This window comes from Pseudonaja textilis, chromosome 1 (assembly GCF_049901715.1).
Source record: "Pseudonaja textilis isolate UNSWEBS1 chromosome 1, rPseTex1.2, whole genome shotgun sequence".
NCBI lineage: Eukaryota > Metazoa > Chordata > Lepidosauria > Squamata > Elapidae > Pseudonaja > Pseudonaja textilis.
Genome location: NC_141990.1, coordinates 43,251,752 through 43,265,881, shown reverse-complemented (window position 1 = coordinate 43,265,881; position 14,130 = coordinate 43,251,752). Strand labels below are relative to the sequence as shown.

General features: G+C 39.0%; 1 long non-coding RNA gene across 4 annotated transcripts in view; it reads right to left on the bottom strand.

Annotated features, from left to right (window-relative positions):
• LOC148127581 (uncharacterized) overlaps window positions 1-14,130 on the bottom strand; it is a 145,175-nt gene that overhangs the window by 15,515 nt on the left and 115,530 nt on the right. For all 4 annotated transcript variants that reach the window (XR_015743453.1, XR_015743458.1, XR_015743457.1 and 1 more), the window contains one exon: window positions 8,034-8,117. This is a non-coding gene — a long non-coding RNA (uncharacterized LOC148127581). The remainder of the gene's footprint in view (window positions 1-8,033; window positions 8,118-14,130) is intronic.

Here is a 14,130-nt window from a genome sequence, read left to right as displayed (position 1 = left end):
CAAATTTCCCTACCAATAATACCTGTCAGTGCTTGGTCATCAGCTAGCAGAAAAAGACATTGCATTATGTGTCAGGATCTGCATCCATTGTTCCCACGTATGCTAAATTTCATTGGACTAGCATTTCACTGCCTTGTAAATATTGTTTAATTGGTAGGCTTTATGCTATGATATTACCTCTTTTTGATTCCTAGAATATATCATTTAATGACTGTTTTAGTTAGCAATAGCACTTAGAAGATATTATTGCTCTTGCTGCATATGAGTACATTATCTGTTTATATATACAACCTTCCGGCTCAAAATCACTATGTACAATTCCGCTGCAATTCTCCATCTCCTGGCATTTGTGACTATCTATTATAATTGAACTGAATCACAGTTTAATTAATGGGAAGAGTGGCTCCTATGTTATAGGATGCTTCTTTCTTCTTTCTACTCAAAACTGCATTTTTGTGGGTTAGCCTAAATTTGTGCCAAATTACCTGCAATAATTTGTGGTTATTAAATTCTCATCTCTTGATGTGGAAAGTACATTGTTCTTTTGGATTCCATCTGCTAGCATATTTTTTCCTTCCACAGGATGAAACAAATCTGATATTTAACAATAGAGTTTTGTATACACACTTGGGTGGTGGCAGATAACGTGCATTGGTACAATTACTTAAATCAACTGGGCATTCAGTTTTATTGCAGGTGGGTCCTTCCATAAATATAAAAGAGGCCCACATATCTATTTTTATACAGATTTTGGCACAAAATTACTCCCTGGAAATTTAATTTTAATACTAATCAGAATTCTTCAAACTGTTAGTCTAACACTTCAATTCATGGTGTCTTATGCATGTATAAAATCTCTCCCTCTGCATAGGTGTTTGTAGGGATGGGTTCACCCCAAGTACATAAGGGATGTCACAATTCATGTGCTGTCATTTTGACAAAAACTCAGATTGTTGTGGATGCCCATGACCCTCTAAAATGTACTTTAATCTTATCAAGAGACTTTGATCTGTGTTGACATAGATGTTTGCCCAAGAAAAATCCTGCTAATTTGTCTCACTTTTTTCTCCAATCATTAGGAATGTCTGAGGAACCTTTGAATAATGCATGATTTAGGGATATTTAAAAGCATGGAAACTGTTTTTGTTGTTGATTGTGATGGTAGAATTTATGTGTCATCTACAGTTCTGTTGTAATAAAGCAAAAAGTCTGAACCCTCTAGGAAATCAACTAATTTAGAGGTGTGTAATGCAAGGCTTATTTTTACTTGGATAAAATAGCATAACCTTATATCAGTTCAAATGAAAATTATCAGATAGATCATAAACATATAGAAAATCATTTATGAATTGCCCTAGATTTAGACTGGATACCCATTCAGAGCCCCAAAGAGGAGTACAGATTTGCAATTAATTGTTTTCCTGGAAGGTAATTCTTTCCAAAATCAACACTATTATATTTGTAACACCTATGAAACATTCCATGTAAGATACAACTGATATTTTGGTATATGTATTTGAAGGATAAATTCAGGGAGGCTGAGATAAAAGCTAATATATCTCTGATCTGAAATTATATGTCAACATCAGCACAGGAAATTGCCTTCTACTGAATTAGAAGAAAGCTTCCACACATCCAGGGTTTACTGATACTGACTCTAGCTCTTTATGATTCTTTTCCCTAATCCTACCTGGAGATGCTGCAGAATGAATCTGCTATCTATATTTTCTAAATAAGTAAACAACCAAACGAACCTGAGGCCTTTGTACACAACATCTATGCTTCATCACTGTGTTAAGTCTACCATTTTTTCCAAAATGGAAATGGAATTGTATGTAGCAGTTATGCTTGTTCAAATCCTGGAAGCTTTTATAAGTTTCCTTATCATGTAGAGCAGGGGTGTCAAACTCAGGGCCCATGTGCCAGATCCAGCCCGTGGAGTGCTTAGATCTGGCCTGCAAGGCTAGTCTGGAAATAGCAAAGGACCGGCTTGTGATGCCTCTGCCAGAGAAAATGGAGCTCGGGGAGGGGGGGGCTGCATGTGGCCTCTCAGGCTCTGTTTTCATTGGTAGAGGGCTATCAAAACAAACTTAAAACAAAACAAAAGGAGAAATGTTTTCCCTTTTGCATTTGAGCATGAAAGGAGAAAGGGAAAGGGAAGATGGGAAGAGAGCAAGGAAGGAAAAATAAGGAGAAGGAAAAAGAAAGGAGAATGAAGAGAGAAGAGGGAAGGAAAAAGAAGAAAAGGAAGAAAGGAAGGAAAGAGATTTTAATGAGAGTGAGGGGAGGTCTCTGAGAGGTCCTGCTTTAGCATTGGCTAGCACAGGTGCCCCCGACACAAGTCACACCCAACATGGCCATGCCCTGGCCATGCTACCCCCCCAGCCCTCTGAGGTCAAACACAATCCTGAAATTGAGTTTGACACCCCTGTTCTAAGTATAAGTAACATATGTGAATCATTTAAGGCAGTGGTTCCCAAACTTTTTCAGTCCACCCCCCCTTTGGTGCTACAAACTAATCCTCTGTGTCCCCCACCCAGGAGTGGGATTCAAATTTCTGTGGGCATGACATAATTTGAGGGCGTGGCTTGCTGGTTACATGACTGGGTGGGCGTGGCTTGCTGGCCACATGACTGGGTGGGTGTGGCTTGCTGGTCATGTGACTGGCTGGTGTGGCTTGCTGGCTGGGTGTGGTTTATTGGTCACATGACCGGGTAGGTGTGGTTTGGTGGTCATGTGACTCGGTGGGCGTGGCCAGGTAATTGGCAAACCAAATACAAGTGGTCCTCACTTAATGGTTGGTTGTTTAGCAAGTGTTCTAATTTATGGCTGGTCTCCCCAGAGCTACTTCACCTGTTTTTGGAGTTTTGACAGCTATGCACACACACACACACACACACACACACACACACACACACACACACAAACACTCTCTTCTAACCCTTCTGGAGCAGGTCATTTCACTACAATTGGCAAAGCATCTCTGATTAGATTCTAGTAGTGAATAGAATCTAATCAGAGATGCTTTGCTGATTCTTGTTGATTTGTTTTATTTGTATTTATTTTATGTCGCTGAACTGCATCGACCTGTGTCCCTTCTTGTGCACAGTCCCTTCTTGTGCAAGCTTTTGTGATTCTTTGCAGCAAAAATTACTGACCTCTGGCTTTGCTCTACTTTTCAAACGTGCCGCCACTGCCATGTTCTAGGTCCATCCCACTGAGCCCGCTGCACTGCAGGGACCTGCCCAAGCAAGTCCGAGTGAAGCGGTGCACCAAGTCAATGGGGTGAGCCTAAGAGAGGGAAAGAGAGAGACAAAAGAAAGAGAGAGAGAAAGAGAGAAGGAAGAAAAGAAAGAGAAAAGGGAAAGAATGATAAAGGGACAGACAGAAAGGGGGTGGTGGAAGGAAGGGACAGAAAGAAAAAGAAATAAAGAAGGAGGGAGGAGAAAGATAATGAGATATCTATTCTAGTCCAATCACCTGCTCCAGCAGGGTTAGAAGGGAATGTGTGTGTGTGTGTGTGTGTCTGTGTCTGTGTGTGTGTTCTTGTAATTTACCAGTACATTTTGGTTTTGCCTTCTTCAGAATTGGCACTGTAATATATTGGGGAAAAGTAATTTTTAGGGTGGAGATCTCATTCAATGGATCCTGTTTAAAGCCTCAACAAAATCTGAGAGCTTCCTGATAGTCTTGACCATGTTTCGTCCACAAAACCTTTAATAGAAGCCAAAGATGTTTCAATGTGGAAAAGGGCCTCAATCTAAACTAGGCCTCATTTCAATCTGATGCATCAGGTTTCCCTCTCTCTCTCTCTCTCTCTCTCTCTCTCTCTCCCCCTCCCTCCCTGATTGGCTTTGCTCTACTTTCCTGATGTGCCTGTGGGGCTGACAGATGGATAGAGAGAGAGAGAGAGAGAGAGAGGTAGGTAGGTAGATAGATAGATATATTGGTAGGTAGGTAGGTAGGCAGGCAGACCTTTTGGATGGATGGATGGATAGATAGGTAAGTAGATAGATATATTGGTAGATAAGTAGGTAGGTAGGTAGGTAGGCAGGCAGGCAGGAAGACAGAAAGACAGACAGAGACCTTTTGAATGGATGTATGGATAGATATGTAGGTAGGTAGGTAGGTAGATAGATCTATATTGGTAGGTAGGTAGACAGAAAGACAGGCAGGCAGGTAGGTAGGTAAATAGGCAGGAAGGCAGGCAGGCAGGCAGGCAGGCAGGCAGACAGACCTTTTGGATGGATGGACAGACAGACAGACAGAATGTGACAGCGGCAGCACTTTGGGAAAGTAGAGCAAAGCCAAAGTGACTTTCCCAATGTGCTGCCACTGCTGCATTCAATGCCATTGAGCCCCTTGCCCCTCACCGGTGCAACAGTAAATGGGATGACCCTGTGGTGCCAGTTCTCCAAACGCCTCCCTGCCACCTCTGAGTGCCCCCCTTCAGCAGCTGCTTCTGAGCAAAGCCCGTCCCACCTCCTGTAATCCCCAACATCACTTCACACAAACTTCTAGGCCATGGCCCACCAAGCAAAACCTCCCGACACTCAATTCCATCAAGAACACTCAACATGCCAAAAGGCCTACCCTACGTAATTCCTGCGACACAACTATGAGGCGGCGCATGCACTTTTACCTCGCTTCCTTGGGGAGACCTTCCTCACAGCCAGCTTGACCCGGCCCATGTGGGGACCTGTCGCGGCTCAGTGTAAGCGACACTTCCGGGATAGGAACGGTGAATCCCGCCTGCAGCGCTGTGCTGCGCTGATCTCCTGTGCCTGCGAAAAACCTCCAGCCGCCACATGTTTTTTTCAGTGTGGCTGGACTCCTCCAGCACCCCCCTGCCACCTCTTAGCGCCCCCTGCCAGTCTCTTGCCTCTTAGCGCCCCCCCTGAGGCATCCCACTGCCCCCCAGGGGCAGTACCACCCACTTTGGGAACCACTGATTTAAGGCATAGATCATCAACATGAACTAAGAGGTGATGCTCTCCAGATGGTGAGGACTACAATTCCCAGGGTTCTCATGCAAATGATGGGTTTCATAATCCCCGCACATTTGGAAAACACCATAGTCAGGAAGGCTGAGATAAATCAACTTGCAATGCAGCAAATTAATTAAAAATTAATGGAATAACAGACCATCTCAACTCTTAACAGCTAATGTTGTCCATATGCAGATTTATTCATGCCAGTCCTTGATGAATGGACTTGTATAGATCCAGCATGTCTAAAGTTTGCTATACCTTATCTCCATTAAGGTAATATTCTCTTTAAAACCATTTATTAGAAATGTTACAAAATTTTCCTCTAGGAGCTCAAAGCAGTGCACATCATTCTTTTCCAAGTTTATTCTGACAACAACCACCCTAAGAGACAACTAATTTGAAATCTCCCTATACATTTTTGCAGATGTATATAGTGTTGAACCTGGATTTACCTGGGCATAATCCAACACTTTAACCACTATGCTAAGCCAGTGTCAAGTTCCAGCCAAAAGAAATGAGGGTTAGATTGTTGCTTATGTACTTCTATATGACTACAAGACAGACCTGACCACAACACAACTTGTCTTCTTCTACCATGATGACTACATTTTATATTTTTCAAAAAATATTCAGCATCTCCACTATTCATTGTAGGGAGTTAGCACCGACCCCTCTTCTAGAAAATTGAAATAGCCTAGGAAATATTAAAAAGGCAGAATATTTCCTCTAAAAAAGAGTAGAAACTCAGAAGCAGAAACTCACCTCAGAAGCAGAAACTCACCTCAGAAGCAGAAACTCACCCCCACCTTTGTTAATGGGTGGGCCATTAAGGCCTGAGCCAGTCTATTCTACACAACAAAAGATCTACCTTCTTCAGACAGAGCCATTAGGAATTACCCAAAGCCCTTTCATTACATCATCATCCAGCAAGGCTCAACCAAGCCTGGAACTCAGGACAGCCTACAGAATTGTTCCTCATGGGAGTCTGACAACCAATCAGAATACAAGCTCAAATTCAAATCCCAACAAAAGATATAAAACCCAGGCACTCTCAGCACCTCAGCACCTCACCTTGGAGCATGTGATCATCCTTCTCTGAAGCTTCAAGCCATGTGGTCCTGATATTAAACCTTCCAAACAGCCTCTATGTTTCCAATTTCTTTTTCCCACTTGGAACTGAACCCAGAAGGATATTTCTTCCAACATCTGTCAAAAGCATTTAGAGAACTGTGCCCTCTGGAACTAAAGATAGTGCAATTGTCAGCTTTGGAAGCCATATTGAAATTTGATGCTCCCACGCTGCCACAAGCCTGAGAAAGTGGGAGGGGAGGATTCAATTGAGTATCTCTAAGTAGAAAAATAAAATTCTTTTGCTAGTTCAAGGTCATTGAGTATGGTGCAGAATGAAATAAGAATCTTACTTTAGGACGGATCATGATTGGGCCTTGTGATGTGATGACGGCCAAGGTGTGTGTGTGTGGATTTGTAGTTTTGAATATTGTAAGGAAGCCGGAAACGTTCAGATTTGAGATTCCACAGATGTGCCAGTTACTATCCAAATAAAGCAATCTTTGAGAGATGTCTATCTGGAAGTTATTGGTTGAAAAGGAGGGTTGCTAGAATGCTGACAGCATTTTTTTAACCAATATTATATATCTAAATAGTTCCATTCTTCTATATTCAATTTATTTGTAAAATTGTTCCCACTTTCATTTGTAGATTCTTTCCAGTGGAGAAATTGGAACAAGATTCATTTGTAGAGGTTTGTACCCTCTGATGTCAATCACAGCAGAATCCGTTTCAGAATATACTGCCCACAATTCATCACTTGACAAAATTAACTTGCAAAGCATTCTTATTATGTTAAATCCCTTTTTAAAAATCTCCCATAGGAAGTATCTATTTAACCAGAGTGAATGCCATTTCTATATACTTGTCAATCCTTTGGGCAAACAATCTTTACACAGTCAGCAAATTAAGATGTAAACCAAGAAGCCAATCAGGATCTCTGTAGGTACTCCCTTTTCACAAACAATATATGGTCCTTAATTTCCTACCAGGAAATTATAGCCTCTGCTGAGATTTCAAGATCTGATTAGTTTCAGAGACTTAGGGTTTTTTTTTTAAAGGCCTGTAATTCAAAATAAAGATATAAACATTACAAGCATCCCTCTGCCCTGATTCCAATGAAACCGGCTTAGTAGAGACCCTTGGGGAGAAAGGAATGGGACCCTCAAGATTCTAAACTGATAAGCTATGAATAACATTCTCATAAAGCTCAAGATTGCCCAGATAGACACATTGGAAATAATTACAGTGATTAAATAGAGTTGCAAGCAGCGATAGCTGCAGGCAACATGAGTGAAGCCTACAAAGAAAACAGCTTTGGCCTATGTTTGTGATTTATGCTGTTGCACAAGTTTCTACAAGCAAGGCACCACCTCTTGGCAAATTGCCACCCCTGACTTGCTACAGTTAAGTAAGTGCACTGGCTTTAAAAGAGAGCTGAATTCTAGAAATAAACATTTCATCGTTATATTTTCTTCTTCTTTTTTACAAAATTATTTGGCTTTTAAGTGCATCTGTTGCTATTGTGCTCTGTACACTTTTTGTGTATTGGAAGTAAAAAAAATGAAATTCTTTTGAAAGAAAAAAAATACTAGTTTTTTTCCTTCTGAGTTAACTAATGCTTTCTGCATTTTTGTTGGAAAAAACCCTAGAAGAAAATGGGATGCTGAAAAATGTATTTTATTAGCAGAGCAGGAAACAGTGCATTTAGAGCTCATATTCGTATTGAACCTCATATTGTAGGTTCCCACACTTTTCTGATTGAATATTATTGGAACAAAATGCTGCATACCCTAATTTAATATTTTAATGTTTATTTATTTAAATATAAAGCTGCCTTTTTGTATCAAACTCCTAATTAGCAATTAATAAAACAGCATATACATAAATATATTAAAACCATAAATGTTAAAAATCTGGCTCCAAAGTTACATTTCCAGCATACATAAAACATCATAAAAACCTCTCACTCACCCCCTCGTATCTCAGCACTTGGGGGGAAAACCAGATCTTCTGTGCTTTCTGGAAGAGGCCTGCTGAATCCATAATCCATGAAACCTTAAGAGAAAGAATATTCCATAGGATAAGGAAAAGCCATTTTTTTCTAACTTGCATTACATTGCAATATTTACGGGAAGGGACTAGGAGTGTATTCACGCTATCTGGTCTGGTAGGACTGATAGATGTCCTTAGTGAGAGAAGATCTTACAGGATTCAATCTGGGTTGGTCATTGGGACCAGAGGTTTTGTCTTCCGAGCTTTCAGACTTGTGCTGGATACTCAGGGAATTTCTCTTCCAAAAGCTTCTAGTCCCAGTGACCAACCCAGATTGAATCTTGAAACATTATCTTGGGACATGTATTTTGTATTCAATCATGAGAGAAGGACTTGCAGATAACCTGGCCCAGCCCATAAATAGGATTACAGATCTGTCTTGGAAAATTCAGTTGTACAGAATTATGCAGCTTAGATCTGGAAGCTCTTCCTTACCAAAACTTTGTTTTTTACTTGAGTATCTAAAAAATATAAACAGCAGACTTATCCTTTCAATAAACTGGTTAGTTGGTTAGCAGTCCACACAGAAGAAGATATTATAGAGGAAGCACATTTCTGCTCTTCCAATCTTAACCCTTTAAGTTGCCCAAATGAGAAATCATGTGTTTTTTTTAATCCCAAGATTATAACCTGTTCTCCCCTAAAGATCTCAGATCTATAGAAATATTGAGATGCTCACCCCAATCTCCGTTGTTCAATTTTAGAGGATGGAAAGCTATGATGAAAGATTAAAACTTTTAAGCATGATAGCCAGTTTGATCTAGGTATTAAAGCACCAGGCTAGAAGTTATAGACTATGAATTCAAGTGCTATCTTAACCATGAAAGCCAACTGGATGACTCTGAGCCAGTCATTCTTTCACAGTCCAACACACCTCACAGGGTTGTTGATGTAGGGAAAATAGGAAGATATGTCAGATATGTTCACCATCTTGTTATTATTATACAAATAAATAAAATATAGATAGATCTGCAGACCTTCTCTCCATCGCTATTACAAGGAAGAATGAACTCAGAAATATTCTACCTAAATCTCTTCTGTCTCTTCCTCATAATGGTTTGGAGTCCTCTGACTTAGATAAATGGCTATTTCATTGGCCAAGTAAATCATATGTAACTAACGTGGTTTCCTCTTTATTTGCACCATTTTTTCCCCCAACAGTTTGAAAGCATTCAATGCCAGTTGATTAATAGGTGCCACTTCAGTGAGATGGTAATAGTGTTCCATGTGCCTTTGGCATATAGCCATGCTAGCCACATGACCACAGAAAGTGTTTTCAGACAAAATTGGCTCCCTCAGCTAAGAAACGGAGATGAGCATTGAGGCCTACAGCCAAGCATGATTAGACAGGGAAACTTTGCCTATTCTGTAAACAAGGAAGTGGGGAAGTGCACATTCCATATTTTGATCACATGAACTCATTATTGGTGTAAATCTAATCAAATCTCTTATTTTCTGTATATCCCTATCTGTCATGGATCTGCCCACATACCCCCTTTCCAGATGCAAGTTCAGAGCAGGAGGGTGAGTTTGAGTCTGCAGAGGAAAACATGGAATGGAGTATTGATCAAGATCAGAGCTCAAAGAGTGCTAGCCCAATGGAGCAGCCTCAGCTGGATCAATTGGATGAATAACAGGCTGAAGCTGAGGTAGGCGAATTGGCCATGAGGCTCCTGGAGCAAGGACCAGGAACAGCTGTTGCCCATTAAGCAATTAGAGGGGATGGAGTCCACACCTCCTCCTGATCCAAGGACATGGAGAGCAGAGGGGAGACAGGCACAATGCTGGTCAGCTAGACTACTCATGAGGCAACCTCACCTCTCATGAAGGGTTGTACTGGCTTTGCCTACTTAATCCCACCCTGAGAACTTGAGTGTTGCTTGACCAACATGCTCATTTGTATGCCTTGTATGCTTGTGCCATGTATCCTGACTTGTTTAAATTGTGGACTACTTTCCTGGAGTTTGTATATACTTGTTGGATTCAGTTACCTAGTGACTCTTGCTGTGCTGAGCTCGGAATCTGTACCTGTGCAAAAGGAATGTTTTCAGAGGATCTGTGTTTTTTTGGGGGGAGGGGGGATGTAAATAAACATCTATAGAACTCTTGCTACAGTGTGTGTATATGTGTGTGTATGTGTGTATGGGGAACAGGGCAGCACACTATCTAAAGTTAATATAAATTTATAGATTGTAGGTCAAACTTATCTTAGACAAATCTAGAGCAGAGCTAAAATGTTTGAGATAGAAAGACCATTATAACAAAGTTTGCTAATAAAGAAAGTGATACCCTCACGTTGAATTGACTTCGTTGGCTTATTGATAGCCATATCTCTTAAGATTAAATAATTAAAATAATAAAAAAACCAAATAAGAATGTATAGTATAATATTTGATCAAGTGTACATTTAATTCTGGCTAATCTGTTCTAGTCACAACTTTTTATCTAATGGTTAATCATGGTGCATTTCAGTTTTCATTTAGACTTTATATACAAATGGAAATCTGAGACTTTTTTTTCATAAAAGGGGAATAATTATGATTTCCTCCTCAAAAAAGTATATTAGTATTTCCTTATCAAAAAATATAATCGCTCATAGTTTCAAAGTGCTATAGATTTTTAAATTAAAATGTGAGGGATTTTTTTCATTTTAGCTACATTAAACTGCAGATATTACTTCAGGGATAGTCAGATGGATAAATTAGTGTCACAGTTTCATTTAAGCTCCATAAATGAAAGACAGATAAAGTATACATCCAGTTATGACAGGGAGAAATGATTACCACATAATTATGCCTGAAAAGAAAAAAAGGCTGTTTACTTTTTAAATACTTTTCTGTTTGACATTGAGTTTCAAAAGAAGTGGCATTTCTCACTTGATAAGAACTTGCAATGTTGAAGAAGATACAAGAATATTATCCTGCTGTTTTCTTTAAAAGTTTGCTGTGATTTGATTCTTCTCAACCTCTATAATATAGCAAAAAAAAAAAAAAAAGGATGACAGCTTCTAAAATAGTTCTGCTAAGAAAAAAGCCATTTTGGTGGCCTTTTTCTCCTCATCTCAGGAGGTCATTATAGATGCTCTGAAACTTTAAGAACTATGTCTGAATTTGTTTTTTCTTCCTCCTACATGTTACTCTTTTTCCTTTCATTTTCTTTAAATGATCTGTGAATTGCTGCAGCAGCTTTATCATAGCAAAACAGAATGATTAAAGTACTCCCAACCAGTGAGTTATGTACTTGTGATTTGCAATAATGGAAAATGGTCCACCAATATATGAAACAATTAATTAAAATAAAATGTACTATAATGACTTTCTCATTAACAAGGTTAATAGGATGCCAGCATAAATCTGTGATTCTTCTAATATCCCACAATTTGAAACCCTACACAGAGTTTCATTTTATAGCATAAGGCATGTTGAAAGTCCTTCTGGGAAAGGCAGAAACAGAAGGAAATAGGAAGTGTCATTCTCTCTTGTTTCTACCCTTTTCAGCTTCCTATAATTAAAAAAAATAAAAATTAGTGGTTGCTAATTGTATCTAGCATGCATTAAATCTGCACTGATAAATAATTCAAACCCAATAACATTTATATATTTAAAAGAAGCAATTTTATACGCAGTTATTTTGGATTAACTCCCATTAATCTCAGTGAAACTGATTAAACTCTAATGTGATTTTGTATATCAGCACATCCTGTCTTTGACCTGTGTTTCACCCATCTTGAGATCTTGGGAACAACTAGCAAAAAATACAAACTCAGCAAGAAATGTATAAAGTAATCCTATATTTTATAATTTTTATTTCTTTAGTATCATGTGGGGGATACATTGGGCTGGTCTGTAATTTATTTAAAGAGGTTTCTGTTGATTAACTTTTCTACTATAATATTTGTATTCATTACAAGTCTCACCAAACTGAAAGGTATTTTTCCCCCTCCTGGCCCAAGGCAAGCAGGTGTTTAGCTCTAAGGAACTTGTATTTTGATTGTTTGCAGTGAAGAGTCAGGAGTGTCCCCTAGAGCAAAAACTAACAAACAGCCATTTAGAAAGCAGACTCTGAGAGATCCTTAAAGTCAACCAAACTAGTTGTCCACCCTCAGGATCTAATTTATGACAACAGAGACATGGTAGAGCAAGCCAAATTCAGGAATGGCTTAGTAAAGATTCAGCCAGGCTTGGCCTCAGGCATCTTTGTTTATTTATTTATTTATTTTGATAGAATTGATTAGGTAGAAAATTGCAGGTCTGGGAGAACAATCTTGATTGAAGGAACCGTAAGGTAAGCAGATGTGAGAAATAAAAGACCTTTTGACCAAATTTCATTGCATTGAAGCTACAGAGAAAGCAAGGGAAAAGAATTTTCCCTCCTCCAATCCTATTTCCTTTACTGGAAATACAGATTAATTGCACAATAGGCAGGATTGTGTCTACACCCTTATTTATGTTATGGCTTGTAGGTGCATGTGTTATTGGGTCATTCGTAGCCACATAACATTTTAATGCATGTTTCTAATGGATCATATTTCTGCTCTGAAATTAATGTAGAACTCTGATTTAGGCCTTAGATGCCTATCAGAAAACACCTTTGGTATATGAACATTAGAAGAGAGATGCTTGATCAGTCAAAGTGCCAAACTGCGGTTACCCAGAGACCTCTAAGGAATTCTAAAGGAGGACAGGCAAGCAGCAGTCCTCATCCACTGTTACTCCCTATCAATTGGTATTTAAGGCATGTGGCTTTTAATTCTGGATGCTATCTAATAGACATCGAAGAATCCTGTTCATGATTTTTTTTTCTGGTTTCACTTTAAAACTGTCAAAACTGATATTACTTTGGACACATTTTCACTGAACTTTGTTTGCCTTCCCATTCCCTCAGTTTGTAAACATCCTAGATTTTTCTCACAGCCCCTTTTCAGATGTAACTCCCCTCCACTCTCTGAATTTCTACTGAAGTAACATGTATACAGTTATCCCAGATTTTAATTCTCTAAACTCACTGCAAAGTTAATGAATGTGACTTGTTATTTCACTGAAGTTTCCTATTTCTGTGGCAACAATTTGGCTTGAAGCAGCCATCTGACACATAAAACAAGAGAAATGTAGCCTTTGACCTCAGAGATTCAAGACTAAAATTCTCTAATTTCACATTATGTATGAACCTTCATTCAACTTTGATTATCATTGCCCTGGAGAAGGAAGTGATGCATTTACAAGACTTGGCAATGCAACCATATTGTGAAGTTGCCCTAAATTGCCTTTTTTTCTCTCCTTTAAATCTACTATTCAAATGTCATACGATCCTTTAGGGAACAATTTTCACATAAAGGGCTTGAAGACATTTGCCTCTTGCAAAAGGTCAGTGAAAATCAGGTGCTTAACTCCAATTTGTGTTTTCTGACACCTTTGTTCATAAGCTAATAAAATGTCTATATACAATGAAAGGTAGCAGTAATTTAATTATTAGAAAAAATGTTTCAATTGCAGCTTACATTGTCAAGGAGAACAGAGAGCCATTAATTTTCTGACCTATCCAAACCTAATCCCACACAGATCCTAGTGTTATTTGGGTAGCTTTAATTTTAAATAATCAATTCTCTACGAAGTCTCAGCCTCTTTTCTAATATTAACTTACCCAGCTTTATCTAGTTTTGTTACATGATTGAATAATAACTATACCTTTGCAAATCAGTTTACTGAACTGTATTTAATTTATTTAATGTATATTTATATTGCAGCTTTGGATAATTCATTGGACTTACGGGTGGTCTATAATCAAGTGCAGTCTGATTAAGGTTTGCTAGTCAATATTCAGTGTTGTCAGAACAAAATCAGAATCAAAATGAGCTGGAAAGGACCTTGGAGGTCTTCTAGTCCAGCCCCGTCCTCAGGCAGGAGATCCTATACCATTTCAGACAAGTGGCTGTCCAGTCTCTTCTTAAAAACCTCCAGTGATGAAGCACCCACAGCTTTTGAAGGCAAGCTGTTCCATTGGTCAATTGTCCTCACTG